We start from the raw sequence: 22,812 nt of genomic DNA, 5'->3' as shown, positions 1-22,812 counted from the left end.
AATGGAAGGATGTCTCTGGTTTTTAGTACCCAAACTTCAAAAAGGAAAGAAAGAAAAACTCTCCAAGCAATATTTTCTTCCATCAACATTAATGTAGGAAAAATGTATACTTATCTTCCTCTAGATCAATGTGACATCTTTTTTTTATTGTAAAGATCCACAACTCACTGTTTTAGTGCATTTGCATTTAAGTTGAAGACTATTCAAAGAAATAAGGCATTACCTTATATACCCCTTCTATTCAGTTTTTTTATTATTACTATATTTATCATGACACAACATAGTTATTTTCTGTGGCCCTTGACCAATCTCTCGCTAACCCCTGCTCCATCTTCCCCCCTCCCACCCTTGTGGCCCCAGTTCTGTTCTCAACTTTTGAAAGTTCAATGAATTATTGTGATTGTTGTATTCTTCTTTCTTTTTCTATTTTTTATTTTTTGAGCTCCCACGTATGAGTGAGGATATGCAGTATTTCTCTTTCTGTGCTTGACTTATTTCACTTAACATAATTTTCTCTAAGTTCATCCATGTTGCTGCGAATGGCAGAATTTCATTCCTTTTTATGGCAGAGAAGTGTTCCATTGTGTGTATAAACCACATTTTCCTTTGGTAACAGGATGTGCAGGAGTTACAATCCGATGCAGCTGGTAGCATGTCAGAAGTGTGTGTAGCTGCCTCGAAGGCTGCTGCTTGATGGCCGAGGGCTGTGTCTCTCGCTGCTTCTCCACCCTCCAGTCTCAATTCTTTGCTTGGTGAATAACAGTTTATTTCAGGAAATGGCTTTATGGTTTTTACTGTAAAAATAAAAATTTACTCTAAGTTTCATCTGCATTTTTACCTAAAAGTTTTTAATTGATGGCTATTTATCATAGTTATTTGCCAGGACTCACCTTAAAGGTAATGCTTATGACATGGAGTGCAAACAGTCACTGCCCACACAGTGACTGTTTACTAGAAACCTTATTAATTGATTAGGGACCAAGACAAGTGACGGTTTAAGCATTCATATTATATATTCTACATATGTTAACTGTGTCTGGGTTACATGTTGGGAAACTGACTGAAGGTTTTGGTATACTTGTAACCCACCATTTTTCTCATTTAACGTAAATGGAAATGGGCTCCCAAGTTGGGTTTTTGCACAGACCGTCTGGTTGCAGGAACAGATTTCTGACCTTCAGAGGGTGATGCTTGCACTGTCCTTTTCTATTTTGTTTGTGGTTGATCTGCCCTCACTAAAATGTAGCTCCATGTGAGCAGGAACTTTCATCTGTTTTTGTGAAGTAGGCATAAAACAAATGTACTTCACAGGGCCTGGTTTTCCAAAGCCTTGCAGTTTCAAATATTGACCTCTGCAAAGGACAAGAAATTTTCCACAGGCTGTATAGTCTCTGTTGTAAGATAAAGAATTGTAACACAGCAAGATTGCTGGCTCAAAGACAGACAGGTTACTGATTGATATATAAAGATACTGGGAAATTGCTGTAAGAAGAAAATTTTGCTAAGATCAAGCTTTTATTGGTGGATCAATTTAACTTCTTGAAAATTGCATTATGGAATGCCTATTGTTAAACTTGTTAAACTATACTTAGCAAAAACCCCACCTATATTCTCATCCTGAAACTTCCTGGTCTGAAGAATAAATGTGGGAAGAGAATCCCAATTTGTGGTTAATTTCCCAAATGGAAGGAATGCCTCACTCTTAAGGATTCTGGGAGATTAACCCTTTTGGGGGGCTTCTCACTGCTCAGAAGAGATGGGCTTTGAGTAATATTTGGCAGCTCTGTCACACCCAAAGGAAAAGGGGTAACAAATCCATGGGAGGCAAAGCAACATGTTTTGTTCCCTGATGCTTTTCAGCACACAGTAGGAGCATACAGTAAGTATGGGGTAGGAGGAAATCTGTCTCTGGCCTCTTGAGCTCCAGCAGGAGCTCCCTAAGAAAAGCCTACTTCCTCTGGGCACACCACTGACCCCTGTTCTGGGCCCACACCCTCAAGAGTCCCACACTGCTGAGAAGGGAGGCTGAAAAATCTGTGCAGCTCTGAGTGGTTTGGAGAAGATTCCCAAGGATTACTGCAGCACTAAAGCTATAAAATCTGTGAACTAGGTGGGAAAGGCTGCTAGTGTTAATTGAGCACCAACTATGTGAAGCAAAGATAGGTATTTTTTTTAAAGATGACCAGTAAGAGGATCTTAACCCTTGACTCAGTGTTGTCAGCACCATGCTCACTCAGTGAGCTAACCAGCCATCCCTATATGGGATCTGAACCCATGGCCTTGGTGTTATCAGCACCACACTCTCCCAAGTGAGCCATGGGCCAGTCCAAAGACAGGTATTTTGTGTATGCATCATGCAGTAGACTGCTTGAAAAATGGCTCCCAGCAATCCCTGCCCTCTGGCATTCACACCCTCGTGTAATCCCCTCCTTTTGCTGGTGGGCTGGATCTACTATCTTGCTTCCAAATAAAATATGGTAGAAGGGATGAGATGTCACTTCTGAGATTAGGTTGCAGAACTGTGACTTGTTTCCTGCTGGCACTCTTTCTCTCTGGCTCTTCTCCCTGACTTGCTCTGATGAAGCAAGCTTCCATGTGTGAGCTGCCTTCTGCAGAGACCCACAAGGAGAGAAACCGAGGGAGAACCCCAGCCAACTGGTCATGAGGGTCTGAGGCCTCAGTCCAATAGCCAGTGAGAACCTGAGGCCAGCCAACAACCATGCAAGCGAGCTTGCAAGCAGATCCTTTCCCACTGAGCCTGGAGATGACCACAACCTGGCAATACCTCAGCTGAAGTCTTCTCATGAGACCCTGAGTTGGAGGACCCAGCTCAGCTGCACCAGGATTCCTGAGCCATGGCAAGGAGATAATCCATGTTGTTGTTTTTAAATTTTGGGGTAATTTGTTATGCGGCAATACATTGCTAATACACGTTCTTACAGGTAAGGACACTGAGGCTCAAAGGTCACACTATGGCTAGACCAAGATTCAACCCAAGTTGCATGGGTCTGGTGTTCTCGTTCTTTCCTACAAGCCAGCTCTGCCTCCAGAAGTCTGCCCTGGAAGTGGCAAGAAAGCCCCACCCAGAAGTCCATTCTCCAGAGCACCCTGAGCCTTCTCAACACTTGTTCTCATGGATGTCCGGTTGTCTGTCTCACTGCAACATGCAACATAAAACCACTTGTGTCTTCAGACAGAACCTTTCAAACACTGGCTTTGGCTGCTTCCCCTCAAACAAGCTGTACAACTTCAGGAGATAAAATCTTTTTTTTTTTATTTTCAGGAAGCCATCTGCTGCTGTTTTGCCTCCCATATATTCGTCACCCCTTTTCCCCTGGGTAACAGAGCCGCCAAAAATTACTCAAAGCTCATCTCTTTTGAGCATTGAGAAGCCCCAGAAAGGGGTTAATATCCCAGGACTTCCTCAAGCATGAGGCATTTCTTCCATTTGGGAAATTAACCACGAATTGGGGTTCTCTTCCTGCATTTATTCTCCAGACCAAGAAGTTACAGGAAGAGACATAGGTGAGGTTTTGCTAAGTACAGTTTAACAAGTTTTTACAATAGAAGCTGGTAACATTCAGGAAAAACAAGTCGGATGACATTCTGTTAGGCAGTTAGGTGATCCACTAACAAGGGCTTGATTTAGCAAATATTCCTTCTCCCTCCAGCAGCTTTTTAGTAACTTAACATATCAATCAGTAACCAGTCTGTCTTTGAGCCAGCAACCTTGCTGTGTTACAATTCTTATCTTGCAACAGAGACTCAATAGCCTGGGGAAAATTTCCTGTCCTTTGCAGGGTCAATATTTGAAACTGCAAGGCTTTGGAAAACCAGGCCCTGTGAAGTACATTTGCTTTATGAATCCTCTACAATCTGCCTCCTTTCTAGTTTACAAACTTGACCAGAACTGGAAAAGAATCAATAAATATTTGAGAATGGTGTGCACTTGGGCTAATTTCTTTCTCACACATATGTAATCACTTATTTCGTCGAAGGGCTACTACCAAGGATATAGGAGGATTAAAGGATCAGTCTATTACTAGTTGTCAATACCTAAAACATGGGCTCAGTGAAACAGATGTTAATGCCAGGTGTGCAGAAAGCATGCCTGAGACCCGATTAAATATACATGAAAGTGGGGGTGAGCTGCCTTGGGGTCTCAGCACTCAGCCTCTAGATGAGATCCCTTCTGCTTACTCACTTTGCAATTGGTGCATACTGCCCAAGATGTTGCTAAGGAGGCCTCTTTCCCTTTGCAGTGATTTTATCACATTCAGTATCTTCTCTTCAGAGGGTGGGCCTGGCCAGCTTTGCCCCTGCCCTTCAGGTACAACTTGGTGATTCGGTGGGTCCCATCTGTGCTACACAGTGGCCATCTCTACAGGCTGGTTCCTCATCCAAGAATAAAATACTGGACTGCTTTAATTATTTCTTAAGGAAAAATCTACACTAACAAGTGAAATTAAGTAATTTAAATTTGGCTAATTAGTTGATGTCAATCACAATATAGACTCAAAAAGGTTTTATGGTTTGCTTTTTTTTTAAGATAAAATATATTTTTTTAATATTTTATTTTATTTTATTTTGTCAATATACAGTGTTGATAATTATTGTGGCCAATTACTGAAACCTCCCTCCCACCTCACTCTCCCCCCTCCCTCCCAACAATGTCCTTTCTGCATGCTTGTATCAATTTTAAGGAATTTTAATTGTTATGTCTTCTTCCCCCCCGCCCCGGTTTTTTGTTTATTTATTTATTTATTTATTTTTAGCTCCCACAAATAAGGGAGAACATGTGATATTTCTCTCTCTGTGCCTGACTTGTTTCACTTAATATAATTTTCTCTAGGTCCATCCATGTCATTGCAAATGGCAGCATTTCATTCTTTTTTATAGCTGAGTAGTAGTCCATTGTGTAGATATACCACATTTTCCATATCCACTCATCTGATGATGGACATTTGGGCTGGTTCCAACTCTTAGCTATTGTACAGAGTGCTGTGATGAACATTGGGGAACAGGTATACCTTCGACTTGATGATTTCCATTCCTCTGGGTGTATTCCCAGCAATGGGATAGCTGGGTCATATGGTAGATCTATCTGCAATTGTTTGAGGAGACTCCATACCATTTTCCATAGAGGCTGCACCATTTTGCAGTCCCATCAGCAATGTATGAGAGTTCCTTTTTCTCCACAGCCTCACCAGCATTTATCGTTCAGAGTCTTTTGGATATTAGACATCCTAACTTGGGTGAGATGGTATCTCAGTGTGGTTTTGATTTGCATTTGCCGAATGCTGAGTGATGTGGAGCATTTTTTCATATGTCTGTTGGCCATTCATATATCTTCCTTAGAGAAATGCCTATTTAGCTCTTTTACCCATTTTTTAATTGGGTTGCTTGTTTTATTGTTGTAAAGTTGTATGAGTTCCTTTTATATTCTGGATATTAATCCTTTGTCAGATGTATATTTTGCAAATATTTTCTCCCACTCTGTTGGTTGTCTTTTAACTCTGTTAATTGTTTCTTTTGCTGTGCAGAAGCTTTTTAGTTTGATATAATCCCATTTGTTTATTTTTCCTTTGGTTGCCCGTGCTTTTGGGGTCGTATTCATGAAGTCTGTGTCCAGTCCTATTTCCTGAAGTGTTTCTTCTATATTTTCTTTAGGAAGTTTTATTGTTTCAGGTGTATATTTAATTCTTTAATCCATTTTGAGTTGATTTTAGTAAATGGTGAGTAGTATGGGCCCAGTTTCATTCTCCTGCATATCGATATCCAGTTCTCCCAGCACCATTTGCTGAAGAGGCAGTCTCTTCCCACTGTATAGGCTTGGTGTCTTTGTCAAAGATCAGATGGCTGTAGGTGTGTGGGTTGATTTCTGGATTCTCTATTCTATTCCATTGATCAGTGTGTCTGTTTTTATGCCAGTACCATACTGTTTTGGTTATTATAGCTTTGTAGTATAGTTTAAAGTCAGGTAGTGTTATGCCTCCAGCTTTACTTTTTTTTTTTTTCCTCAGCATTGCTTTGGCTATGCATGGTCTTTTGTTATTCCATATAAATGTCTGGATAGTTCTTTCCATTTCTGAGAAAAATGTCATTGGAATTTTGAGGGGGATTGCATTGAATCTGTATATCACTTTGAGTAGTATGGACATTTTCACTATGTTGATTTTTCCAATCCAAGAGCATGGGATATCTTTCCATCTTCTTGTATCCTCTCTAATTTCTCTCAGCAGTGGTTTGTAGTTCTCATTATAGAGATTTTTCACCTCCTTGGTTAACTCAATTTCTACGTATTTTCTTCTTTTGGTGGCTACTGTAAATGGGCAAGCTTTCTTGATTTCTCGTTCTGCATGTTCACTATTGGAGAAAAGAAATGCTACTGAGTTTTGTGTGTTGATTTTGTATCCTGCTACTGTGCTGAAATCATTTATCAATTCCAAGAATTTTTTTGTAGAGGTTTTAGGCTGTTCAATATATAGGATCATGTCATCTGCAAAGAGGGACAGTTTGACTTCATCTTTTCCAATCTGGATGCCCTTTATTTCCTTCTCTTCTCTGATTGCTCTGGCTAGTACTTCCAACACTATGTTGAATAGGAGTGGTGAGAGTGGGCATCCTTGTCTAGTTCCTGTTCTTAAAGGAAAAGCTTTCAGCTTTTCCCCATTCAGGATGATATTGTCAGTGAGTTTATCATTTATGGCTTTAATTATGTTGAGATAATTTCCATCTATACTTAACTTATAGAGGGTCTTTGTCATGAATGAATGTTGAATTTTATCAAATGCTTTTCCAGCATCTATAGAGATGACCATATGGTGCTTGTGTTTGATTTTATTAATATGGTGTATCACATTTATTGATTTGTGTATGTTGAACCAACCTTGCATCCCTGGGATGAATCCCACTTGATCGTGGTGAATAATTTTACGTATGTGTTGCTGTATTCTGTTAGCTAGTATTTTAGTGAGGATTTTTGCATCTATATTCATCAAGGATATCGGCCTGTAGTTTTCTTTTTTGTTGTATCTTTACCTGGTTTTGGTATCAGGCTGATGTTTGCTTCATAGAATGAGTTTGGGAGATTTGCGTCTGTTTCAATAGTTTGGAATATTTTGTAAAGAATTGGTGTCAATTCTTCTTTGAGTGTTTGGTAAAATTCTGCTGTGAATCCATCTCGTCCTGGGCTTTTCTTTGTAGAGAGTCTTCTGATAACACCTTCAATCTCCTTTATTGTTATTGGTCTGTTCAGATTTTCTTGGCTCAGTCTTCTTGGCTCAGTTTCGGGAGCTTGTGTGTGTCCAGAAATTTATCCATTTCCTCCAGATTTTCAAATTTGTTGGCATAGAGATGTTTATAGTGGTCTCGAATGATTCCTTGTATTTCAGATGAATCAGTTGTAATATCATCTTTTTCATTTCTAATTTGTGTTATTTGGATCTTCTCTCTTCTTTTTTTAGTTAGCCATGCTAATGGTTTGTCAATTTTATTTATCTTTCCAGAAAACCAACTTTTTGATTTGTTGAACTTTTGTATTGTTTTTTGGGTTTCAATTTCATTAAGTTCTGCTCTGATCTTAATGATTTCTTTCCGTCTGCTAACTTTAGGTTTGGATTGTTCTTGTTTTTCTAGTTCTTTAAGGTGAAGTGTTAGGTTGTTCACTTGCCATCTTTCCATTCTTCTGCAGTTAGCATTTAATGCAATAAATTTCCCCCTTAATACTGCTTTTGCAGTATCCCACAGGTTTTGGTATGATGTATCATTATTTTCATTATTTTCAATAAATTTTTTTGATTTCCTGCTTGATTTCTTCTTGGACCCATATGTCATTAAGTAAAATGCTGTTTATTTTCCATGTGTTTGTATAGTTTCCAGAATTTTGTTTGTTATTGATTTCTAATTTTAATCCATTGTGGTCTGAGAAAATATATGGGATGATTCCAAGTTTTTTGAATTTGTTGAGACTTGATTTGTGACCTAATATGTGATCTATTCTGGAGAATGATCCATGTGCTGATGAGAAGAATGAATATTCTGAGGTTGTTGGATGGAATGTTCTGTAGATATCTGCCAAGTCCAATTGGTCTAGAGTATTGTTTAGATCTTGTGTTTCTCTGCTGATTCTTTGCCTAGATGATCTGTCCGATATTGACAGTGGGGTGTCTAGTTCCCCTGCTATTATGGTATTAGTGTTTATTTCCTTCTTTAGGTCTAATAGAGTTTGTTTTATAAATCTGGCTGCTCCAACATTGCGTGCATATATATTTATGATTGTTATGTCTTCTTGATGGATCAATCCTTTTATCATTACGTAGTGTCCCTCATTGTCTCTTTTTATGGTTTTTAGTTTAAAGTCTATTTTATCAGATATAAGAATAGCTACTCCAGCTCGTTTTTCTTTTCTGTTTGCATGGTAAATCTTTTTCTATCCTTTCACTCTTAGTCTATGTGAGTCTTTATGGGCGAGGTAGGTCTCTTGAAGGCAGCATATAGTTGGGTCCTCCTTTTTAATCCAGTCAGCCAGTCTGTGTCTTTTGATTGGGGAATTTAAGTCTTTTACATTGAGTTGTTATTGAAAAGTGTTGATTTATTCCTAACATTTTATTGATTATTGTTTGGATGTCTTAAGAGTCTTTTGTTCCTTTCTTTCTGATGTACTGTTTGTTTTCTGTATTTCTTGGTTCCTTGGGTTGTAGATAGCCTTTTTGTTTGTTTTTTTTCTCTTCTTGAATGCCATTTACATTATACTATTTGGTTTTGATTTTTCTTGGGTTTTTATGGCAGTGGTTGTTATTATTCAGGTACCAAACACAGTACTCCATTGAGAATTTCTTGTAAGGGTGGTCGTGTGGTGGTGAACTCCCACAGTTTTTGTTTGTCTGAGAAATATACTGTTTGCCCTTCATTTCAGAAGGATAGCATTGCGGGGTAGAGTATTCTTGGCTGGCAATCTGTCTTTTAGTATTTTGAATATTTCATCCCATTCCTTTCTGGCTTTTAGGGTTTGTGATGACAAGTCTGATGTTAGTCTGATTGGGGCTCCCTTATAGGTGATTTGACGCTTCTCTCTTTCATCTTTCAAGATCTCTCTTTGTCTTTGAGTTTTGCCAATTTGACTATAAATGTCTTGGAGAAGACCTTTTTGGTTTGAATACGTTTGTGGATTTTTGAGCTTCCTGAATCTGAAGATCTGTGACTTTCCCTATACCTGGGAACTTTTCTGTCACTATTTTGTTGAATATGTTTTTAATGCAATCTCCTTTTTCCTCCCTTTCTGGAATACCCATGACTCAGGTATTTGAGCACTTAAGTTTGTCTGATATCTCTCTCAGATTTTTTTCAATGCTTTTCATTCTTTTTTCTTTTCTTTCTTTTTTTTTTTTTGTCTGCCTGTGTTATTTCATACAGCCTATCTTCAAGGTCAGAAGTTCTCTCTTCTCCTTCTGCAAGCCTGCTGGTTAAACTCTCTGTTGTATTTTTTATTTTGTTGAATGAATTCTTCAGCTCGGCAAGCTCTGCTACATTCTTTTTCTGGGCGTTGATTTCCTTGTACCTTTCTTCTTTCAGGTCCTGTATTCTTTTCCTCATTTCATCATGTTGTCTAGCTGAGTTTTCTTGTATCTCCTTCATTTCCTTAGAATTATCACCCAAAATTCCTTGTCAGACATTTCAAGGGCTTCTTGTTCTATAGGATCTAGAATTTGAGAGTTTTTACCCTTTGGTGGTATACTTTCTTGATTTTTCATATTTCTGGTATCTTTCCTTTGATGTTTAGTTATTGTGACAGGGGGTTTCACAGTCCACAGGTTTGACATTATTGTCTGACTAGGATGTTGCTGGGGTTGCCAATTTGGTATGGTTACCTCAGTGTCTGCTCAGTTGGCCACTACTACTTTGCGTGTGTGGTTGCCTCGGGTCTTGGGCCTCTCTGTGGAGCCACCTCTCTGGTCAGCATGCACTCAGCCAGGCTGCTGGGTCATGGGGCAGTACCATAGGGTGTGTGTGGTCTCTGTGGAGCTTCCACCTCCCCTGCTGGGTGTCTCCCTGCTCTGTGTGCACTGGGCCGGGCTGCTGGGATGTGCAGAGACACCACAGAGTGTGTGGTCTCTGCGGAGCTTCTGTGTCCCCTGCTGGATGTCTCCCTGCTCCATGCATACTGGGCTGGGCTGCTGGATCACGCAGCGGAGGCACCGCAGGGTGTGTGGTCTTTGCGGAGCTTCCGCCTCCCCTGCTGGACAACTCCCTGCTCCATGCGCACTAGGCCAGGCTGCTGGAGTGTGGGGTGGCGGCACTGCAGGGTGTGTGTTCTCTGCAGAGCTTCTGCCTCCCCTGCTGGATGACTCCGTGCTCCACGCGCACTGGGTCAGGCTGTTGGGTTACACGGCGGCACTATAGAGCATGTGGTCTCTGCGGAGCTTCCGCCTCCCTTTCAAAAAGGATTCTTCCACAATAGTAAAACCATTGGCCAGAATCACCCAGAAAACACATCCCTCCACATCTCCACCTCTTGCTTTGGCGGGCTGCCCTCATTACTCCGTTTTCACTTCTGCATGCTCTTTCACAGCAAACAGAGGGTCGAGAAAGCCTCCTCCCTCTGACTCACTCTTAGGGCCATGAACTCTCTGGGAAGTTCCCCAGCAAAGCACAGACATTTTAGGTCAGATCAACTTTACCTAGTAGTTTATAGCTGTGGCCAAATAAATATGGTCAATCCATATCTCTCCAGGAAGGGCAAGGTTATGTAAGGTAGAGTTTATTGTTATAAATAAAGAAAAATTAAAATAGTCTAATAAGACTAATATTACTCAAGGACAAATTTTTCATCATACTACATGATATTACACAGAAATGCAATCTATTAATGTTGTGGGTCCATTAACAAATCTGTGATTGACCTGCTATAGGAGTTTATAGTTTTTCTTGTGAATTTGGAATCAAACTTGGTGGTCCCTGTTTTCTCTACTGTCATATGCACTCATAATTAGGTAGAAGACAGAGATATAGATGAACTCTACAGACCTGGAGCCATGTACCCCTACTCTCTCACTGCAGCCCTGTCTTTTGGGCCTGGAGAACTTAGCAGAAGAGCAGGTCTCTGAGAGTGGGGGCTGGGAAAGAGATGCTGCTCTGGCAGGGAAGGGGTGACATCATGATTGGGGGCCTCAGGGATGGTAGAGAGGGAAGAGGGCAATTTGGGCTGACCAGGAGCCTAGAGAAGGAGGCCAAGGCAAGGCCACATCTGGGAACAGGTACGAGAAGCATAACGGGCTGATATGGAGCTGACAGCACAGGTGTGGGAATAATGGAAGCAGGACTGGGCAGCTAAGAAAGGTCAGGCTGGAAGAATAGACACCATGATGAGGGCAAGCCACGACCCAGGCCAGGTGATCCATGGAGACTCTGCAGCCAGAGCAAGTCAGGCAGGGAGGGAGCATGAAGGAATGGCAGGAATGGGCATCTCGGAGACGCACCTGAGGTCCCAAAATTTCTGTCCCATTGCAAGGACACCAGCAGCCAGTGAACAATCAGAAAGTAATACATGCAGTGATTCCAAGCTTGGGCGTCTATGAGCCAGACCTAGGAAAACTAACTAGCTCAGTAACCTTAATTAACTTTAAGCTAGTTAAGCTCTCTAAGCCTCCATTTCCTCATCTGTAAAATGGAGGTAATAATAGTAGCTTAGTTATTAGTTTGTTGTGAGTGTTAAAGAAGAGAATGCATTTAATGAATGTGTTTGCAACACACAGAGCTTGATAAACAGAAACTGTATGCTATTACTCTAACAATAAACCCCAGTGTGGCTTCCAACGCTGGTCCCACTTAGGGCATGGGAGGAAGACAAGTCGGACATCTGTTGCCAGGTGCCAGATGATGCCTTTAAGATGATGTGGGTGGGAATGTTTTACAAGCCACAAAGCAGAATTAATTAGGTCATGCCTGCAATGTGTCCAATATTCCTCACCCTTGTTATGATGCTTGTAGTTCTAGAGTGCCACAAGTCCCTGTGGACTTGGGGCACCTGTCACATTTATCTCCCAGGTCTGAAGTAACAGGAACCTTGGTCACAAGCTGTGTGTGTTGCATGGGGCAGGGTCACCAGCATGGTCACAACAGCACTTAGGTTGGTGACAGCTGGCCCAGGAGTGGTAGCACAAGGCACAATTCAGAGATGAATTCTGAATTTCAAACATGCAGATTCCAGGATGTAGGAAAAGAGGAGCAGGATGAGGGATGGAGAAGGTGGCCTTTGGCAAGTAGTGAGTCATTACACACCATGTTCCAGTGTGCCCCAAAATGGTCAGTCATGTGTCTGTCCCTCAGGTCCCAGCAACTCCTGGGAATAGGTCTTCAGTAAGAGTGTGACCCTATCAGCTACCCTAAGAGAGGAACCTGCCCCTAATGTACCTCACAGCCTCCTACATCTTACCACTGGCTCCAGCAATAACAATGCCCTCCCACTTTAGACCTGGCAACCAAGCTTAAAATTCAAACACAAATCAATCACACTGAAGTATATGTAGTAATAATAGCTGATGCTTAACAAGAAATCCAAAATGCTCACAGCTTTCTGGATTTTGGGTCTTCACATTAGGGATGCTCAACTACTATGCATTCTGCAAATAATCCAAAATCAGAAAAAAATTGAAATCCAAAACACTTCTGGTCCGAAGCATTTGGGATAAGGGATACTCAACCTGTATGTCCCAGGCAAATCCAGTCTCAAACCATTGCATCTAATTCTCAAAATAGCTGTAAAAACTAATATTATCTGTGTTGTACAGATGAGGACTCTGAGGCTAGAGAGGTTACGTTGCCTGTGGTTCACAGTGCATGAAGTGGTAGAGCTCAGATGAAAACCCGGGTTTGGCTGGTGCCAGAGGGCTCCCTTTTAGCCACACTGTCCTGTTTCTGACATAAAGGACTGACGTCAGATGATTTCCTCTTTTGGTGGGATAAAGGGCTTGGGATAGCAAGAATGGAGGGTGCCCAGAGGTAAGAGGTACTAAAAAAGGACGACTCAGCTGCCAGAGATAGAGCCCGCAGTTTTACTCTTCACTCAGCGCTCTGTCCGTGTGCTTCCAGCTGGGCACGTTCAGGCAGAGGAAGTGCCCAGAGATGGTTTATGCTGGGGCTTCCAGGTGTTTGTAGACGAGGCCGTGGTCCACACCCAGACCAACCATTACACCCAGGGCCAAAGAGAAGCTGCCTGCCATGCCTCCTCCCACCTTGGTCAGCTGCAGTCAGCCACCTGATACCACAAAGGCTGCAGGGACAGCTTCTTGCAAATCAGGAAGGGTGAGACCCACGTATTCCTGAGTCCAAGAACGATGAGCTAATTTTTTTAAAAAGTGTATCAAATACGTAACCATTCCATTTAAAGTTTGAAAGCTTCAGGAGAGTTAGCCATCCAAATAGATGCCAAACATGTCCTCTTACTCTTTTAAACCTTCCCAAGCATGACCACTAATTAAAGATTATTGAAAGTCCACGTGCCCATTTCTGCTGACGGCTTGGAGACATTCCATGGTGACCTTTAGGAGCAATCAAGTTCAAACACCAAGCAACCCTCGACCTAATAACAGTCTGTGTTTCCAAACATTCATTTGTAAGTAGGGTGCTTGGGATAAAGGAGATATTTCTCCAAACAGACAGTGCTGGTTAGACGCCAGGGGTTAGACACCAGGCTGGCCCACAGAAGCCCATCAATACACATCTTAACTCTAGTAAAGAACTTCTGAAGCAGCTATGCTAAATATTCTGTAGGGCTTGGCATAGCCATGGAGTTTGGACTTTGCTCTGGATTTCCTGGGAAGCTGTGAATGAATTTTCTTCTTGAGTTGCCAAAGTGATGCTGTGTGACAATTAATCTGGATGTGTTATATAGTGTAGTTTGAAGCAGAGAGACCAGTAAAGGTGACACTGCCAAACTCCAGTTCGAGTTAATAAAGGCTTAAAGTGATTGTAACTGAAATATACAAAAATCTACTTACATTCATTAATTCAACCCATTCTTATTTGAGCATTTACTATGTATCCTGGAAGATTCATTTATTTATTCATTAGACTAATATTTATTGAGCATGTGCTATGTGTGCTAGGCTCTGGAGACACAATGGTCCCTTTCCATGGAATTTTTCAGGCTAGGAAGGAATATAGATCTTAAAACTAGTAATTATCAGTGTAACACAGTGAGAAAGAAGCAGCAAGTCGCGATGGAGTCGCGCAACAGGAAGTTAAGCAGTGTGGGTAATCAGGAGACTCTTCCCTAAGGCAGTGGGACTTCTGGACTGAGACTGGAAGACTGAGTTGAGGGCAGTCAGATTAAGGAAAGGGAGAGGAATATTCCAGGCAGAAGGAACAGTATGTGCAAAGGTCAAGAAGTGAGAGAGAGTTTGAGGAACTGAAGGAAATTTTAATATCGTTGGAACAGAGCACACCAGAGCAGCCAGAAGCTGGTACCAGGTTGGGAAGGGCTTTGCACACCACAGAAAGGGCGTCTGTCTCCTTTCCAGGGGAGTTACATGTCAGATTGAGGGGTTTCTTTTGCTTTTAATCACTCTCGGTACAGTCTGGAGAAGGGGTGACAGAGCAGCAAGGCTAGAGTTAAGAAGCCCGGCTAGGAGGCCTGAACTGGGTGGTGGTGGTGGAGAAAGTCAGAGGACTCTCGGGATATGGAGAGGTTGACTGCCCAAGCCTTGGTCATCAGCGAGATGTGGCAGGTGAGGGAGGATAGAGGGACGAAGCTTCTGGGGTGAGCAAGTGGGGAGATTACACAGTCAATTACGGAGTTAGGAATCCTTCAGCGGGGAGATCAGTTCCGACAGGGGGAGGGGTTGGAGAGCTGAGTCTGGGAGTCAGGTCAGCTGAGCCCATGAAAGGATGTGGACATGATTGGCATGGAGCTGAAAATGGGGATCGCCAATGAGGACGGGCCATGGGAAGACGAGGTGCTGGGAGGGCGTTTAGAGAGAGAAAGGGTTAGAGACAAGTCAAAGGAGGCTGGGCAGAAACTGGTGTCTGACTACTGCAGGGAGAGGGCAAGGCCAGGGTGACTTGTTTGCTCCTGTAGACAGGGAGAACGGCAATACCACTGGCAGGAAGGGAAAAGTGAGGAGCTAGAGCCCTGTCAAGGCCAGCAAATCAGAGCGCACACCACGTGATGACAGCGTTCTTCAACCCCACACGTTCGCCAGGCTTCTCCTCCTTTAGGGACAGAAGATTGATCCATCAATCGATAGACAGGATCTGTTCATACTTAGTGAACATCGGCCACACGTCAGCCACTTTCCCAATCTAGAGGGGGAGATAGACACGAAAACAGGTAATGATCCATATGTGACTTGGTTCATAATGGACATCTCCAAAGTCATGAAGGAAAGCTTGGCCCCTCCACTTCCTAGAAGGATTCAACTCTGGTATCTGTATTAGTTTGCTAGGGCTGCCATAACAAAGAAGCGCAAACAAAGTGGCTTAAAACAACAGAAATGTATTCTCTCACTGCTCAGGAAGCTGGAGGTCCAAAACCCAGGTGCTAGCAGGGAGGCCCTAGGAGAGGACCCTTCCCTGCCTCTTCCTGGATTCTGGTGGCTCCTGGCAATCCTTGGCGTCTCTTGGTTAGTAGGAGCATAACCAACCTCAGACTCTGTCCCCATGTGACCTTCTTCTCTTTGCACCTTTGTATCCACATCTCCCTCTCTTTTCTTTTATAAAGATACCATTCATTGGATTTAAGGCCCACATTAATTCAGCACAATTTCATTTGAACTTGATAACATCTGCAAAGACCCTGTTTCTAATAAGGTTCCATTCACGGATTCCAGGGATTAGGGCTTGAATATATCTTTCTGAGAGACTTAGTTCAATCCACTACAGTATCCATCTCTTTTATGCACCAAGCTTGGTGCCTGACACTCAATGGGAGCCCAAAATATGAGTAATTGCATCAGTAGCCTATTGTGTCAGAAAAGGAGGGATGAGGGTCATTGCTAAAAAGAATTATGATTAGGATCTAATACATGGCCCTAAGATCAGTTCTGGGAAAGGATTTCACAGCTCATGATCATCAGTATTTCTTTGATAAATCCCTCTAAATTAGTAATGAATTTTATAGTATCTTGTGCTCGGTTACAGGGTCTATCGAAGCCTCTGTATTCCAAAGACGAAAGCAAATTACTTCACCAGGAGAAATTCTAAAATAGAGTTAAGCTTCTGATCAGACATGTTCTGAAGTCTTAATATGAATGACTTTTCCCCCGCACATTAAGAATTCTCTGAAAAGTGGTACAACCACTATGGAGAGAAATTCATCAATACTGACCAAATTTTAAAGTACATCTACCCTTTGATCCAGTGGTCCTAATTATAGACATTTATCCTATAGATAATATTCTCATACATGAAAAACTGCATAGCACAAGTTTTTTAATCATAGCATTTTTCAGTTATAGAAGACTAGTTAAATAAATAATGATACCTCTAGACAATGAAATACTATTACATCACTTAGGATTGGTTCTACTGCGTGTAACAGAAATCTGATACTCTGGCTTTAACAAATAAGAAGTCTCTTTTTCCAGGTAGATGGCCTGGAGTAGATGTCATGGCTCTGCCCAGTCACTTCTACTCTTCTGCTTGCATCCTGGGCATGAGCTTTTGTTAGTGGGGCCACTCAGCTCCTGGCTGGCTGGCCAAAATTTGTTATAGGGCACACAGGTCCAGCTGCTTGCCCCTTTTTAAAAGCAAACCACTCAAAAGTCAAATGTTGGTGAAAATGGAAGTCAGCTTTTATTCAGGAATACTAGTGACCTGTTATTAGATGTTAGGCTAACCCATCTTTCCAGTTCACCTGAAGGACAATGGCCAGACTAAAACCATCTCAAAGACTCAGATTTACTGAGGGGGCTTTTAAAGAGAGCGCCAAGGGAATGGAATGTGGGAAATGAAAAGTAGGAGGGAGAGGGACACTCAAGGGGCCAGGTGCAAAGTCTCACCAGGACCGTCCGGTTTCTGCTCCCATCTTTGCTGTTACTTCAGGTCCTGCTGGAGGGAAGATCAGCAGAGCTTTATTCATGTCCTCTTGGTTTCCCAGGGTCTGAAGTCTGCAGCTTCAGGCTGGCTAGAAAACAACTTTATATTCATGTAAATAATGTTATCTTGCCCCATAACCAAGGTTCAAAATATCAAATAACCACGGGAAAAGAGCAAACTCAGAGAAATGCATGCCAAGAAAAAAACTGTGTCCTTTTAAAATCTTTGAGCACTCATGCGGTTTTAGGTCCCCAAACGGCTTCAGTCCTGCTCACTCCAACACTGTCACAACATGGCTACTGTGCGTTTAGGCACCAGAACTGCATTCTAGAAAGGAAGAAGGAGGAGGAGGAAGGACAGAAAGCCTGTTCCTTTTTATCTGGAAAATAGCAGCTTTCCCAGAAGCTCCACACACTCATGCTTATACCTCACTGACCACAAGAAGGCATGTGGCCACGCCTTGCATGAGGGAAGCTGCATGCTGTGGTCCCCAACGAATCTGAGCTTGAGTTAGTTTGGAAGAAGAAACAGCAGCTAGCAGTCATGAAGAAGAATGAGGCAGCTCTGCATGTATTGCTAAGGATCTATTACCAACATATACTGTTAAGCAGCAAACAAACAAGCCGGGTGCAGAGCAATAGGTATAGCATGCCACCATGTGTCTGCTACCCTAAGTGTGTGTGTGTGTGTGTGTGTGTGTGTGTGTGTGTGTGTGTGTGTGTGTGTGTGTGTGTGTGTGTGTGTGTGTGTGTGTGTGTGTGTGTGTGTGTGTGTGTGTGTGTGTGTGCATGTACACATATATTCCCCTAAATGCACAGAATATCTCTAGAAGGAAGCACAAATCATGGTCACAGTGTTTGCCTCCAGGCTGGGACAGAGGCGGGGGGAAGTCTTCCTTTTCCATTCTCTGCTCGTTTGTGGTTGTGAATGTTCAAACACTCACATGTATTATCTATTCAAATAATCTTTTAAAGACAGAAAGACATCAAGAGTAACAGAGCTTTTCCCCTTGTCACTGGTATGATTTTAGTGCTGTGAATCATGGGGTTCAGGACATGCTACCTCAAAATATGACGCATTGGCATCCGGGAACACAGCAGGTGCAGGAGGTCCACCCTCACCTTTCCCTTCTCTTTCTCCCCTGCAGCAGGTCATCAACCCTCACGTGGGAGGTGCCCCACCTACGCCCAGAGGGAAGGAACATCCTTATCTCTGGAGACCCAAGGTCACAGAGAAGAATCTGAACAAACAGGCCTTGCTGAGTTCCCCCAGTTCGTTACGTCAGAGCATACTTTCATATCCAATTATACTTCGCGACTGTCCGCCTCACCATAAAAAACACCCAGGTCTACCTGTTTCTTGAAGTCTTCATTTCAGAAGTCTCTCATGTCCCTTAAAACTTACATTAAATAAATTTGTATGCTTTTCTCTTGTTAACCTTTCTTTTGTTACAGAGGTCTCAGCCATGAACCTAGCAATTGGTGAGGAAAAGAAATAGTTTTCTTCCTTCCATGACCATAAAGTAAAAAACAAGAGGGCTACTAAGCATCCCACTGAATGCTTTTTAAGTAACTATAAGAGTCATGGACCTGCCGGATGAGAAATATGAAAATAATGCAGCATTCTTTTGCCAAATCAGGCGATGAAGATAAGAGGTAAAAGAATCCTAAGGCCTGACAGAGAGGCTAATAGTCTTAAAGGGTCTTTAGAGCCAGACAGGAATACATCAAAATGTCTTAAGAGAAGACAGAGAAATGCAAACTTCTTTCCAAGAAATGTAAAATCAGCCAATCAGTGAAGCAGTTTGTCCACACCTAGGGAAGAGGTGAAAAATCCACAGGAGAAGGAAGAATTAGGGGAGCCTGTCCTTATGTGTCTCACCATCCCAGTGACAGCTTCATAGTGTCACACCACCGTCTTGGGCACAAATCAAATCCTGTCCTCTGGCCAAAAATCTCTGAAGAATATCAAAACTGCCCTCCCAAGATGAAAACCTCAACTTGCTACCGACAACTGTCTCCTTAGTAGGTAAGTGACGTTCACTCCGAGAAGGATGGGACTGCGTGTTGAGGTGACGAAGGAAATCGAAGCCACCTCCTTCTGTATCGGTGTAGGAATAGCCCAGCATACTCGGTACGGACACTGTCAGTCGGGTTTGAGAGCAGTTGGTATGCTGGAGCACCCAACAGGTGAGCCTCGTAATTCCGATTGAAACGTAATTGACTGATTGATTTAGACTTAAGATTTTAAGATTTTAAGCTGACAAGTGTAGGAAATAAAGCTAGTAAACAATACTGGAATGTCAAAGAGAATTTTTGAGTCATCATATGTATAAGTTTGACTCATTTATAGAAATTACTTAAGTTTTTGGGAAGGCTGTGTTAGTCTGCTTGGAGTACTAAGAAAGAAAATTAAATAGAATTATGTATAAATGCTTAAGGCCGTCCGGTAGGAAAAACATCTTTTCCTTCTGCCCATCTTAGTTTCATTGGCTGGGTCCTGTAACAATAGAGAGGTACAGGTAGGTGAGCAAAGACTTCTCTTTTTCACCATCGGCTAGGTTCATGGCTGAGGCCCCTGAAATGAAAGACAGAGTGACCACATACGAATGTATTTAATATAAGTTTTATGTGACTCAGGAGCCTTCATAAGGAAATGAAGACCCGAAGAAACAGTCAAACCTGGCTGTTCTTACACTAGCTTTGAGGAAGCCTGGAGAGCCGTGGAGACATGATACTACAAAGGGGGCAGGAACTAAACACAGTAAACTGGAGGGAACTCAGCAGGCCTGTTTGTTCAGATTCCTCTCTGTGACACTGTGTCTTCAGAGATAAAGACACTCCTTTCTTCCAGGTTCAGGGAGGCACCTCTCACAGGAGGGTTTTAGGATCTGCTTCACGGGAGAAGGCAGGCGGGGAAGGTCAGAGAGACCTGGCAAGTTCTGTCTCTCCAATTCCTTCAGCTTAAAATATTCCGTGTGTCAGGTGCCATACTTTGGAGTAGCGTATCCTGCGTCCCGTCAAGGAAAATTAATTAACTAAATTGTAAAAGCTTTTTGATAATACTTGTTTAAATTTGATATTTAGAACAGAATTAAGAGATTTGTAACTAAAACTTCAAAGCCCAAGAAGTGAGATCTTTAAAAAATGTATCACTTTGATAAATTAAATATTAAATGAAGTAACAAAAGAACTCTCAACTATTTTTTTGTTGTTGTTGTTCCCAAAAGTTGCTTTCAAGGATCTGCAAAATTCCACTGACATCCCATAGGCCTAAACAGTAGAAACCCTCCTCGAATCCCCCCACCTGGACTGGCCCCGTCTGAGGTTGCAGACCTGCACCGCACACGCTCATAACGTGCTGAACGTCACCGCGGCTCCACCGCACGTGCGCACAGCCCCCAGGTCCCGTCTCCCTTATTCTTTTGTCTGTCCTTCCCATCGCACTTATCACCTTTGAACATTCTATACAATTCACTTTTTTTTAAAAAAAATTATTTATCTTGTTGTGATAAACTATCCATAACATAAAAGTTGCCATTTGAACCATTTCTAAGTGTGCAGTTGGGTGGTGTAAAGTACATTCACAGTGTTGTATAACTACCAAGGAACTTCTTTATGACATTTATTGTTTCCTGTGTCTTTCCCCTTCTTGGGAAAATATAAAAAATGGTCAGTGCCCCTCAGAAGTTCAGAATCTTGGGAGCGTCGCATCCAATGTAAATATGCACCTGCGCACAGGTGATCCTTGTTATTGTCTAATGTGATTATGCATGTGCGGCTCCGCCCACTCCCGCCATCTTTCCCCTGGGAACTTTCTGGTGCTGAGACCTCACCAGGCTGCTGCTAGGATTCAGAGCTTGGGTTCTGTGTCTCTGAAGGTGTTTTGGATTATAGACTTGAGGCTAAAGGACTAACGGCGCAGATTCGCAAAGCTTCTAGAGATGCTCCGGGAGCCATTAGATCAGCTGCTCCTAGCTCCGAATAAAGCCTATTATTTCTTCACCTGTGGCTCCCAGGACCTTTTCCTGTTACCTAGCTCATAGACCTGCATGTGGAGGGTTTGTGACACAGTCTGTACAACGGGCTTGAGGGGTCTGTGAGCCCTGGCCATAGTTGTACACCCCTCCAGAAGGTATGCACATCCTGGGCAGGGACCTTATGTATTCATGGGTGTTTCCAGAACCTGGTTCTCAGCACCAGGGTGGTCAGTGAGTTCTTGCCTGGATCTGACCACCTCCTCAGTAAGGGCACTTGGTGACACCAAACCGTGAGGCAGTTCCTGGGAGCACAGAAGACAGGGCCCTCTCCTGCTCCCTTTCTTCTCCGTAGGAAATAAGGAAAGCCCCAAGGAGAGAAAAGTTGTCCTGGTTCCAGGGCATTGGTGGGCCAGGCTGGGAGGTGTGGGGGCCAGCCTTGCACTTGCTGTGGCTGTGCTGTGGAGGGAGCTGTGCAGTGCAGATGATTGTGACTCCCCAAGCCACCACTGACAGCAGTCCCCTGGACCCTCTGCAAGAGCTCCCTCACTGTGAATCTGCGAGTCTGGAAGGCCCCAGTTCCTCATTTTTCTATCCTTCATGCCTCTCATCTATTAAAAATAGAAGCACACACCATCTTCCTATTAACCACTCCCCTTTCCTTATAATAGCAATATTGAGTATTCACTAATTGTTGAACCTGTAACTCATCACTAATCCAAAGTTTTCTCCATAGAAAGGAAATACCTTCCACCTCGTTTACTGGGTCAGCCAAGGTTCTCAGGGACGAACATCAGAACCTACTTACAGTTTGAGCGCACCAGCCACGGTACTTAGGAATGGCCAGACACGGGGTGACGCCTGGGCTGTAGGGAGTGGACAGACGGGAGGACCGAAACATGGCATCGGGAATTATTGGTCTGTAGTCCTGTGGACCATGGGGAGTTAGCCAAGGATTTTAAGGAGCAAATGTACATGGCAGTGAGGAGAAAAGGTTGATGAGGGCAAGAATGTAAGGATGGAGAGCCCTAGGCTACCGTAAGGCTCTAGGAGGAAAGGTTGAGGATCTGGACTCGACAGTGACAGGGATGATGGAGGGATGGGCTCAATGGGCAATTCCTGGGAGGAGGAAGGAGGAGAGTCATGAGGGGTCACCAGGTGCAGGCAGGTGCTTTGCACTTACGATTGTCATGAGAAGCATGTGGGGAGGCAGAGAGGACAAGTTGGTTTGGGAGGCTGTGGAGCGTGTCACATAATTTCATCTAGCAGTTGGAAGTAAGGGTATAGAGCCTCGAGGGAGGTCAGGATGGCAGGAGCAGATCCCACCAGTTCCACTGCCCTGCCTGCAGGGCTGCCCTGACCACAGCAGGGACTTGACCACTCCAGGCTGCAAGATCCATGGACAGCATCTTCCTGCAGGCTCCGTGGTGGTTGTTATTTTAATTAAAATCTTTCATGGTGAAATAATTTAAATCATTATTTTTTTCAGTTAAAAAAAAACCTATGGAGAAGATTACAAAATTCATGTGAAGTTCAAAGGGAAATGTGACGTCTAGGAATTTCCAGCTTGCAGTAGCTGGCTGCCTTGGGCTGTACACGTGACTCCCAGAGCCAGGATTTATGCTCTGCTGCCTCCAAGGGACTTCATGGAAAGGCACAATAAGTGTCAGATGGGTCCCGGTCCTAGGGGAGCCATTAAACAGTGACTGGCATATGCAGGGGTATAAGTATTCCTGCCCAGGATTAAACCAGTAGCTGACTGTGGTACCTGCTCAGTAAATGCATTCAACACAGCTGCCTTT

This window comes from Cynocephalus volans, chromosome 7 (assembly GCF_027409185.1).
Source record: "Cynocephalus volans isolate mCynVol1 chromosome 7, mCynVol1.pri, whole genome shotgun sequence".
NCBI lineage: Eukaryota > Metazoa > Chordata > Mammalia > Dermoptera > Cynocephalidae > Cynocephalus > Cynocephalus volans.
This window is presented reverse-complemented; position numbering follows the sequence as displayed.